At 61.5% G+C, this 10,655-nt stretch overlaps 1 protein-coding gene across 4 annotated transcripts in view; it reads right to left on the reverse strand.

The window, feature by feature from the left end:
* arhgef39 (Rho guanine nucleotide exchange factor (GEF) 39) overlaps positions 1-8,361 on the reverse strand; it is a 108,488-nt gene extending 100,127 nt beyond the window's left edge. Inside the window, exon 1 of one of the 4 annotated variants that reach the window (XM_068058950.1) lies at positions 7,993-8,361. The gene's annotated coding sequence lies outside the window, so the exon portion shown is untranslated. Of the gene's footprint in view, positions 1-7,927 lie in introns of all 4 variants that reach the window. The other 3 variants (XM_068058949.1, XM_068058947.1, XM_068058948.1) reach the window with 3 other exon arrangements.
* Between the last annotated feature and the right edge of the window lie 2,294 nt (positions 8,362-10,655).

Below are 10,655 nucleotides of genomic sequence, written 5' to 3' on the forward strand. Positions count from 1 at the left end.
TGGGAGTGAGGGGGGGAGAGGGAGGGAGTGGGGGGGGGGAGAGGGAGGGAGTGGGGGGGGGGAGAGGGAGGGAGTGAGGGGGGGAGAGGGAGGGAGTGAGGGGGGAGAGGGAGGGAGTGAGGGGGGTAGAGAGAGAGAGTGAGGGGGGTAGAGAGAGGGAGTGAGGGGGGAGAGGGAGGGAGTGAGGGGGGGGAGGGAGGGAGTGAGGGGGGAGAGGAAGGGAGGGAGTGAGGGGGAGAGGGGGGAGAGGGAGTGGGGGGGGGAGAGAGAGTGAGAGGGGAGGGAGAGAGAGAGAAAGAGAGTGAGAGGGGAGGGAGAGAGAGAGAAAGAGAGTGAGAGGGGAGGGAGAGAGAGAGAGAGAGAGTGAAAGGGGAGGGAGGGAGTGAGAGGGGAGGGAGGGAGAGTGAGAGTGAGGGGAGAGAGAGAGTGTGAGAGGGGAGGGAGGGAGAGAGAGAGAGAGTGAGAGGGGAGGGAGGGAGAGAGAGTGAGAGTGAGAGGGGAGGGAGGGAGAGTGAGAGGGGAGGGAGGGAAAGAGTGAGAGAGTGAGAGGGGAGGGAGAGAGAGAGAGAGGAGATGGAGGGAAAGAGTGAGGGGGAGGGAGAGAGAGAGAGTGAGAGGGGAGGGAGGGAGGGAGAGAGAGAGTGAGTGAGAGGGGAGGGAGAGAGAGAGAGAGAGAGAGTGAGAGGGGAGGGAGGGAGAGAGAGGGACAGAGGGAGGGGGAGAGGGAGAGAGGGAGTGGGAGAGAGTGAGAGAGGGAGAGAGAGGGTGAGGGAGAGAGCGGCGAGGGAGAGGGAGAGAGTGAGAGTGAGAGGGGAGGGGGGGAGAGAGGGAGGGGAGGGAGTGAGGTGGGAGGGAAGAGAGAGTGGGGGGGGAAGAGAGAGTGGGGGGGGGAAGAGAGAGTGGGGGGGGGAAGAGAGAGTGGGGGGGGGGAAGAGAGAGTGGTCGGGGGAAGAGAGAGTGGTCGGGGGAAGAGAGAGTGGGGGATTGAAAGAGTGAGGGGGGGAAAGAGAGTGAGGGAGAGAGAGAGAGTGAGAGGTGAGGGGGGGAAAGAGAGTGAGGAAGAGAGAGTGAGAGGGGAGGGGGGGAAGAGTGAGAGGGGAGGGGGGGGAAGAGTGAGAGGGGAGGGGGGGGAAGAGTGAGAGGGGAGTGAGGGGTGGGAGAGAGATTGAGGGGGGGGGGTAGAGAGAGTGAGGGGGGTAGAGAGAGTGAGGGGGGGAGAGAGAGTGAGGGGTTGAAAGAGTGAGGGGGGGAAAGAGTGAGGAAGAGAGAGTGAGAGGGGAGGGGGGTCAGAGTGAGAGGGGAGGGAGTGAGGGGTGGGAGAGAGAGAGAGGGGGGGGAGAAAGAGAGTGAGGGGGGGAGAAAGAGAGTGAGGGGGGGGAGAAAGAGAGTGGGGGGGGGAGAAAGAGAGTGAGGGGGGGGAGAAAGAGAGTGAGGGGGGGAGGGAGAGGGAGTGAGAGGGGGGGAGGGAGGGAGAGAGAGTGAGAGGGGAGGGAGAGAGTGAGAGTGGGGGAGTGAGACAGTGTGGGGGGGAGGGAGGGAGAGGGAGAGAGAGTGAGGAGAGGGGAGGGAGAGAGACTGAGACTGAGAGTGAGAGGGGAGGGAGTGAGAGGGGAGGGGGAGAGAGTGAGAGGGGAGGGAGAGAGAGTGAGAGGGGAGGGAGAGAGAGTGAGAGGGGAGGGAGAGAGAGTGAGAGGGGAGGGAGAGAGAGTGAGTGAGGAGAGAGGGAGGGGAGGGAGAGAGAGGGAGGGGGGGAGAGGGAGTGGCGGGGGGGAGAGGGAGTGGCGGGGGGGGAGAGGGGAGTGACGGGGGGGGGAGAGGGATTGACGGGGCGGGGAGAGGGATTGACGGGGGGGGGGAGAGGGAGTGAGGGCGGAGAGAGAGGGAGTGAGGGGGGGAGAGAGAGGGAGTGAGGGGGGTAGAGGGAGGGAGTGAGGGGGGAGAGGGAGGGAGTGAGGGGGGAGAGGGAGGGAGTGAGGGGGGAGAGGGAGGGAGTGAGGGGGGAGGGAGTGGGGGGGGAGAGGGGGGGAGAGGGAGTGGGGGGGGGGAGAGGGAGTGAGAGGGGGGGAGGGAATGAGGGGGGGAGAGGGGGGTAGAGAGTGAGGGAGGGAGTGAGGGGGGAGGGAGTGAGAGTGAGGGGGGAGGGAGTGAGAGTGAGGGGGAGGGGGTGAGACGGGGTGAGACGGGGAGGGAGTGAGGGGGAGGGAGTGAGGGGGGGGGAGAGAGATTGAGGGGGGGAAGGAGTGAGGGGGAGTGATGGGGGGGGGGGGGAGAGGGAGTGAGGGGGGGAGAGAGGGAGTGTGTGGGGCGGAGAGAGAGAGTGTGTGGGGCGGAGAGAGAGAGAGTGTGTGGGGCGGAGGGGGAGTGAGGGGAGGGGAGGGGGAGTGAGGGGAGGGGAGAGAGAGTGAGGGGGAGAGACAGTGAGGGGGGAGAGAGAGGGGGGAGTGAGAGGGGAGAGAGAGAGAGTGAGGGGGGGGAGAGAGAGTGAGGGGGGGGAGAGGGAGTGAGGGGGGGGGAAAGAGGGTGTGAGGGGGGGGGAAAGAGGGAGTGAGGGGGGGGGTAAGAGGGAGTGAGGGGGGGGAAAGAGGGAGTGAGGGGGGGGGAAAGAGGGAGTGAGGGGGGGGGAAAGAGGGAGTGAGGGGGGGGAAAGAGGGAGTGAGGGGGGGGGAAAGAGGGAGTGAGGGGGGGGTAAGAGGGAGTGAGGGGGGGTAAGAGGGAGTGAGGGGGGGGGGGAAGAGGGAGTGAGGGGGGGGAAGAGAGTGAGGGGGGGGAAGAGGGCGTGAGGGGGGGGAAGAGGGCGTGAGGGGGGGGTAAGAGGGAGTGAGGGGGGGGAAAGAGGGAGTGAGGGGGGGGAAAGAGGGAGTGAGGGGGGGGGAAAGAGGGAGTGAGGGGGGGGAAAGAGGGAGTGAGGGGGGGGGAAAGAGGGAGTGAGGGGGGGTAAGAGGGAGTGAGGGGGGGTAAGAGGGAGTGAGGGGGGGGGAAAGAGGGAGTGAGGGGGGGGAAGAGAGTGAGGGGGGGGAAAGAGGGCGTGAGGGGGGGGAAGAGGGCGTGAGGGGGGGGGAAAGAGGGAGTGAGGGGGGGGAAAGAGAGTGAGGGGGGGGGGAAAGAGAGTGAGGGGGGGGGAAAGAGAGAGGGGGGAGGGAGGGAGAGAGAGAGAGAGTGAGAGGGGAGGGAGGGAGAGAGAGAGAGAGTGAGAGGGGAGGGAGGGAGAGAGAGAGAGAGTGAGAGGGGGAGGGAGGAGAGAGAGAGAGTGAGAGGGGAGGGAGGGAGAGAGAGAGAGAGTGAGAGGGGAGGGAGGGGGGGGAGGTGAGAGGGGAGGGGAGGGAGAGTGAGTGGGGAGGGGGGGGAGAGTGAGAGGGGAGGGGGGGGAGAGTGAGTGGAGGGTGGGGGGGGAAGGGAGTGAGGTGGGGGAAGGGAGTGTGGGGGGGGAATGGAGTGAGGGGGGGAAGGGAGTGAGGGGGGGGAAGAGAGTGAGGGGGGGGGAAAGAGGGAGTGAGGGGGGGGAAAGAGGGAGTGAGGGGGGGAAAGGGGAGTGAGGGGGGGAAGAGGGTGTGAGGGTGGGGGAAGAGGGTGTGTGGGGGGGGAAGAGGGTGTGTGGGGTGGGGGAAGGGGTGTGAGGGGGGGGGGAGAGGTGTGTGGGGGGGGAGGGGAGTGAGGGGGGGGTGTGGGTGGGGGGGGGAAGTGGGGTGTGGGGGGGAGGGGTGTGTGGGTGGGGGGAAGAGGGTGTGGTGGGGGGGAAGAGGGGTGAGGGGTGTGAAGAGGTGAGGGGGGTGAAGTGAGTGTGGGGGGTGAAGAGAGTGAGGGGGGTGAAAGAGAGTGAGGGGGGGAAGAGAGTGAGGGGGGGAAGAGAGTGAGGGGGGGGGGAGAGTGAGGTGGGGGGGGTGAAGGGTGTGGGGGGGGGGAGAGGGAGTGAGAGGGGGGAGGGAGGGAGAGAGGTGTGAGGGGAGGGAGGAGAGTGAGGGGGGAAGGGAGTGAGAGAGTGAGTGTGGGGGAGATGAGGAGTGTGGGGGGGGAGGGAGAGGGTGAGAGAGTGAGAGGAGAGGGGAGGGAGTGAGAGTGAGAGGGGAGGGAGAGAGGAATGAGTGAGAGGGGAGGGAGAGTGAGTGACGGGGGGGGGAGAGAGTGACGGGGGGGGTGGGGGAGAGTGAGTGACGGGGGGGGGGGTGGTAGAGTGAGTGACGGGGGAGGTAGAGTGAGTGACGGGCGGGGTAGAGTGAGTGACGGGGGGGGTAGAGTGAGTGACGTGGGGAGAGGGAGTGAGGGGGGGAGAGAGTGTGGGGGGAGGAGGGGAGTGTGGGGGGAGGAGGGGAGTGTGGGGGGGGAGAGGGAGTGTGGGGGGGGAGAGGGAGTGTGGGGGGGGAGAGGGAGTGGGGGTGGCAGAGGGGGGAGAGGGAGAGTGGGGGGGGAGGGTGAGGGGGAGAGGGAGTGGAGGGGGGGAGAGGGGAGAGGGAGTGGGGGGGGGAGAGGAGTGAGAGGGGGGGAGGACAGTGAGGGGGGTGTGAGAGAGGAGGGGGGTGAGGGGGGAGGGAGTGGGAGTGTGGGGGGAGAGGGAGTGAGGGTGAGGGGGGAGAGGGAGTGAGGGTGAGGGGGGAGAGGGTGTGAGGGTGAGGGGGAGAGGGAGTGAGGGGGGAGAGGGAGTGAGGGGGGAAGGGAGTGAGGGGAGGCAGTGAGGGGGGAGGGAGGGAGGGGGGGGAGAGGGAGTGATGGGGGGGAGAGGGAGTGATGGGGGGGAGAGGGAGTGAGGGGGAGAGAGTGAGAGGGGAGGGAGTTAGGGGTGGAGAGAGAGAGTGTATCGGGCGGAGAGAGAGAGTGGGGGGGGGAGAGAGAGTGAGGGGTGGGAGAGAGAGTGCGGGAGGGGGGGGAGAGAGAGTGCGGGAGGGGGGGGAGAGAGAGTGCGGGAGGGGGGGGAGAGAGAGTGCGGGGGGGGGGGGAGAGTGGGAGTGGCGGGGAGGGAAGAGGGAGTGCGGGGAGGGGAGAGGGAGTGGGGGTGAGAGTGTGAGGGGGGGTGAGAGAGTGAGGGGGGGTGTGAGGGCGGAGAGAGGGAGTGAGGGCGGGGAGTGAGGGGGGGAGAGAGAGTGAGGGGGGAGTGAGGGGGAGGGGAGTGAGAGTGAGGGGGAGGAGTGAGAGCGAGGGGGAGGAGTGAGAGCGAGGGGGAGAGAGAGTGAGAGCGGGGGGGGAGAGAGAGTGAGAGCGGGGGGGAGAGAGAGTGAGGGGGGGGAGAGAGAGTGAGGGGGGGGAGAGAGAGTGAGGGGGGGGAGAGAGTAGAGGGGGAGGGGAGAGGGGTGTGAGGGGCGAGGGGAGAGGGAGTGAGGGGCGAGGGAGTGAAGGGGGGGAGAGGGAGTGAGGGGAGGGGAGAGGGAGTGAAGGGGGGGTGAGGGAGTGAAGGGGGGGGAGAGGGAGTGAAGGGGGGGAGAGGGAGTGAAGGGGGGGAGAGGGAGTGAGGGGGGGAGAGGGAGTGAAGGGGGGGAGAGGGAGTGGGGGGGGGAGAGGGAGTGAGGGGGGGGGAGAGAGAGTGAGGGGGGGGGGAGAGAGAGTGAGGGGGGGGGAGAGAGTGAGGTGGGGGGGAGAGTGGGAGAGGGAGAGGGTGTGAGGGGAGGGGAGAGGGAGTGTGGGGGGGAGGGAGGGGAGGAGGTTGTGAGCGGGAAGGAGGGAGGGGAGGAGGTGTGAGGGCGGGATGGGGGTGTGAGGTGTGAGAGGGAGGGAGGTGTGAGGGGGCGGGGTGAGGAGGTGAGAGGGAAGGAGGGAGGGGAGGAGGCGGAGTGAGGGAGGGGAGGATGTGTGAGAGGGAAGTAGTGAGGGCGTTAGGTGTGAGGGGGTGGGAGGAAGGGGGCGATGTGTGAGGGGGGAGGGAGGAAGGGGGGGGAGGTGTGAGGGGGAGGGAGGAAGGGGGGGGAGGTGTGAGGGGGAGGGAGGAAGGGGGGGGAGGTGTGAGGGGGAGGGAGGAAGGGGGGGGAGGTGTGAGGGGGGGAGGGAGGAAGGGGTGTGAGGGGGAGGGAGGAAGGGGGGGAGGTGTGTGGGGGAGGGAGGCGGGGGGAGGTGTGAGGGGGAGCGAGGGGGGGAGGTGTGAGGGGGAGGGAGGGAGGGGTGGGAGGTGTGAGGGGGAGGGAGGGGTCGGTGATGTGAGGGGGCGGGGGGGGGAAGTTTTGGGGGGGAGGTGTTTAGGGATGGAGGGGGGAGCTGTGAGGGAGGGGGAAGTGTGTGGGGGGGGGGATGTGTGTGGGGTTGGGAGGGAGGGAGGTGTGAGGGGGAGGGAGGGGGGATGTGTGAGGGGGAGGGAGGGTAGGGGGAGTGTGAGAGGGAGGGAGGTGTGAGGGGGAGGGAGGGTAGGGGGAGTGTGAGAGGGAGGGAGGTGTGAGGGTGAGGTGGGGGAGGTGTGAGGGGGAGGGAGGGGGGGCAGGTGTGAAGGTGGGAGGTGTGAGGGGGAGGGAGGGTGGCAGGTGAGGGGGAGGGAGGGGGAGGAGGTGTGAGCGGGAAGGAGGGAGGGGAGGAGGTGTGAGGGGGCAGGGGGAGGAGGTGTGAGAGGGAAGGAGAGAGGGGAGGAGGGGGAGTGAGGGAGGGGAGGAGGTGTGAGAGGGAAGTAGTGAGGGGGTTAGGTGTGAGGGGGCAGGAGGGGGGAGGTGTGAGGGGGGGAGGTGTGAGGGGGAGGGAGGAAGGGGGCGATGTGTGAGGGGGAGGGAGGAAGGGGGCGATGTGTGAGGGGGAGGGAGGAAGGGGGGGAGGTGTGAGGGAGTGAGGGGGGGAAGGGGTGGTGTGAGGGAGTGAGGGGGGGAAGGGGTGGTGTGAGGGAGTGAGGGGGGAAGGGTGGTGTGAGGGGAGGGAGGGGGGAGGTGTGAGGGGGAGGGAGGGTGGAGGTGTGAGGGGGAGGGAGGGTGGAGGTGTGAGGGGGAGGGAGGGTGGAGGTGTGAGGGGGAGGGAGGGTGGAGGTGTGAGGGGAAGGGGGGGGAGGTGTGAGGGGAAGGGGGGGAGGTCTGAGGGGAAGGGGGGGGAGGTGTGAGGGGGAGGGGGGAGGTGTGAGGGGGGGAGGTGTGAGGGAGAGGGAGGGAGGGGGGGAGGTGTGAGGGAGGGGGTGGGAGGTGTGAGGGGGGTGGGGGGAGGTGTGAGGGGGGGAGGTGTGAGGGGGAGGGAGGGGGTGGAGATGTGAGGGGGAGGTGTGAGTGGGAGGGAGGGAGGGGTGGATGTATGAGTGGGAGGGAGGGGATGTATGAGTGGGAGGGAGGGGATGGAGGTGTGAGAGGGAGGTGAGGGGGAGGGAGGGGGGTGAGGTGTGAGGGGGAGGGGAGGGGGGGAGGTGTGAGGGGGAGTGAGGGGGGGAGGTGTGAGGGGGAGGGAGGGAGTGGGAGGAGGTGTGAGTGGGGAGGGAGGAGGTGTGAGTGGGGAGGGAGGAGGTGTGAGTGGGGAGGGATGGAGGAGGTGTTGGGGTGAGGGAAGTTTGAGGGGGTGGAGCGAGGTGTGGGGGGGAGGGAGGTAGGGTGAGGAGGGAGGGGGGTTGGGGTTGTGGAGTAAGGGGGGTGGGAGGTTGGAGGGAGGGGGGGTTGGGGTGTGGAGGGAGGGTCGGGTGGGGCTCGAGGGACACGGTGTGAGAGTTAGGGAGGGGGTTAGTGAGGATCAGGGAAGGGGGGAGTGAGTGTCTGAGGCCAAGGGGTGAGAGAGTCAGCGAGGGGGGAATGAGGGCAGGGCGAGGAGTGAGGGTCTGGGGAGAGGGGGGAGTTAGGGTCTGGGGACAGGGGGGAGTGAGGGTCAATTGAGGGGGGTCATGGGAGTGAGGTTCAGGGGAGAGGAGTGAGTGATGGTCAGGGGAGGGGGGTGTCTTGGGAGTGAGTGAGTGTCAGCGGATGAGCAATGTCATGGTCAGGGGAGGCGTATGTGTGAGGAGAGGGAGGGTCAGGGGATGGAGGGAATGAGGGACGGTCAAGGGCGGGTTTACACTCACCTTGCCAGAGCATATCAGATCATTGAACCTTTTCCGACACTGGATTCAATTTTTGCATAACACACCTTCTGCTGGCTATGTTAGCGATGTTCATTCATGCCAGCTTTGTCTGAGTGGGTGGCCTCCTCATGCCACCCTTCAGGAAGAGGACCTCCTTCCTCTCCCTTACTGCCTCCAGGAGGACCTCCAGGTCAGCATCAGAGAATCTAGGGGCTCTTCTCGTGTCTCAGGTTTTGGGACTCTGGCTCTCCTGATACAGTCTCGAACTCCAATCTGCTGTTCTCCTCCAGTCTGATCCAACAGCAGTGAAATGGCAGTCATCCCTGTTTAAAACAGGCCTATGCTTGAGTAGTACCACCTCTGTTCCCGCCCCTGCAGCCGCTAATTGGCTGCCAAATCCTGCTCTAGCCAATTAAGGGGACACCCTGTGAAACTTGGGGCTGATTACTGTTTTACCCCCCCCACCCCCACCCCCACCCCCACCCCCCCATCTCTTCGGGCAGGTTTGTGGCGCAGAAACAGTCCCAACTTTCTTTTCCCACCCCTGCAGCAAAAATCCAGCCCTTGGAATTTAGTTGTCCTCAAAAGGTATGTAAATACACAGGGCAGCTGACATTTTCAGTTAAATAATAATTGATGTTGAAGAAAGAACATGAGCAGTTATTTTGACAATAGCATTTACAGGAGAGATAAAATTAAAATGCCATGGTAGCAAATTAGTCAGGCTTGTGCAAATAAAGATAAAAGTACTTACCTTGTTCAAAGCTGTTTCGTACTGCACTTAAAATTGTGTTTGTTTACTGTTACGACTGAAAGAGATTCCAGAGTGATAAATGATAAACAGAAATAGTCCACTCAGTCCCTCAAGCATGTACTGCGATTTGATTAGAAAATAGCCAATTTGTATCTTAGCTCCATTTCCATTAATACTTTTGCCTAAGAAAAATCTATTTATCTCCTTTTTGGAATCTTTAATTGACCCCTAGCTTCAACAGCCTTTTGGGGGAGTGAGTTCCAGATTTCCATAACCCTTTGTGTGAAGACAATTCATAATAATAAAGATATATTTTTGTCTTTCAGCATATATTTATTAAGTATCCTTACAAGCATATCTAGTTATCTGTGTTTTTTGTCTACCTTCCTTTCGTTCCCACAATGCTCCCCCAACCATTCCCAAGTTTCTCACTCGTGCCACCTCCCAGTGCCCCTCCCACTCTGTACTTTGACTTCCATCTTTCCCTACTGTCCAAAGTTCATCACTTCTGTAATACCCTCCTCCCTTAATCCTTTCACCATTCTTCCTTGTCAATTCAACTCTTTCCCCGGCTGCCATGGTAGTGTTGAGAGTTCACGCTTTGCCTTCCTCAAACATTGTTATTCTATCTTGCAAAACTGTAGTCATCAACCTCCGTCCTCAGAAAATGACCTTAGCCACCATTCCCCACCCCCCACCCCCAATGTCTCCAATTCCTGCCCCATCTAGAGCCTTCCTTCCCTAATGTCATCACCTCCCGCTCCATGCCCATCTTTTCCAAAACTCTTGGATCGCTCAAGTACAGTTTCACAGTGCCGAGACTGTCTTGGCCTTTATCAAAAATGGCACTCTCTGTGATTGTGACAGTGATGCATTGTTCTTCATAGTGCTTCTTCCCAACCTTTCTGCAATATTTGACATTGATCACGCCATCTTCTTCCATCAATCACCTCTCTTCTTGTGCTTCATCAGACTGCCCCTGCGTGGCTTCACTCTTAGCTCTCCAAATGAAGCATCCTGCCTTTGATCTGCCATTTGGGACCGAGGCCTCAGCTGTCTCACTCATGATGTCTGAAATTCCCCCTTCAAACACCTCTAACTCTCTTCTTTCCACCTTCAAAAAAACTTCTCCAAATCCTTCTTTTCAACTCGATTCTCACTGACTCCTCTCAAACCTACCATCCAAGGCTCGATCTCTGTTTGCCCATCTATTCCATTTCTCAATATCGGTATCAGTAATCTGTAGCCAAGCAAAGTTTCATTTAACCACTACCATTTTGCCAACTTTGATCTCCACAGCACAGTGTTTAAAATTCAAAATATATCCATGTGCAAAACTATTAGTACTGTTGGAATTTATTATGCAGGAGTTTGATTTTAATAAATACAACTCCATTCAAGATTAATCTTTCGATCATAATTTAAATCCAGAATCATTTTTAATAAATTTGTGTCCACCTTCTCAATCAGTAAATATCAATGCATTAGCTCTCTGACACCTGTCCAAATGAATTGATACAAAGTTCATGAAGTATCCAGTTAGTGCCATGAAAAGTCTCGTGTGAGTGTTCAGAATATGCTAACTTTCGCACATCCACCACGCTCGTGTCTCTCTGCTGCTCCTTGCCGCAAATTATACTTTAAACCTGGTGGAGGCAGCCTGGAAATGGACGTTTTGTGTGGAAGACTCCTGTTAACGAAGTCATAATGCAGTCACTCCACAAACGGCATGAGAGGGACTTACAAGGTGTCATTGTCTGTAGGAATTCTGCATAAATTGTCTGCTTCGAGGCTACCTCTAACCAATAGTTTTAAAACAAAATGATAATAAGGATGACTCAATGACACCATGGAGATGCAGATGACTTAATGACAACTTAGCAACCTGGATGACTCAAGAGTCTTGCTGGACACAAATTGGGGTCTGAGGTAGGGCATCAAATCCCCAATTCTGCACCTCACATTCATCGCCTT

The sequence above is a fragment of the Heterodontus francisci genome, chromosome 27 (genome assembly GCF_036365525.1).
Source record: "Heterodontus francisci isolate sHetFra1 chromosome 27, sHetFra1.hap1, whole genome shotgun sequence".
Classification (NCBI taxonomy): domain Eukaryota; kingdom Metazoa; phylum Chordata; class Chondrichthyes; order Heterodontiformes; family Heterodontidae; genus Heterodontus; species Heterodontus francisci.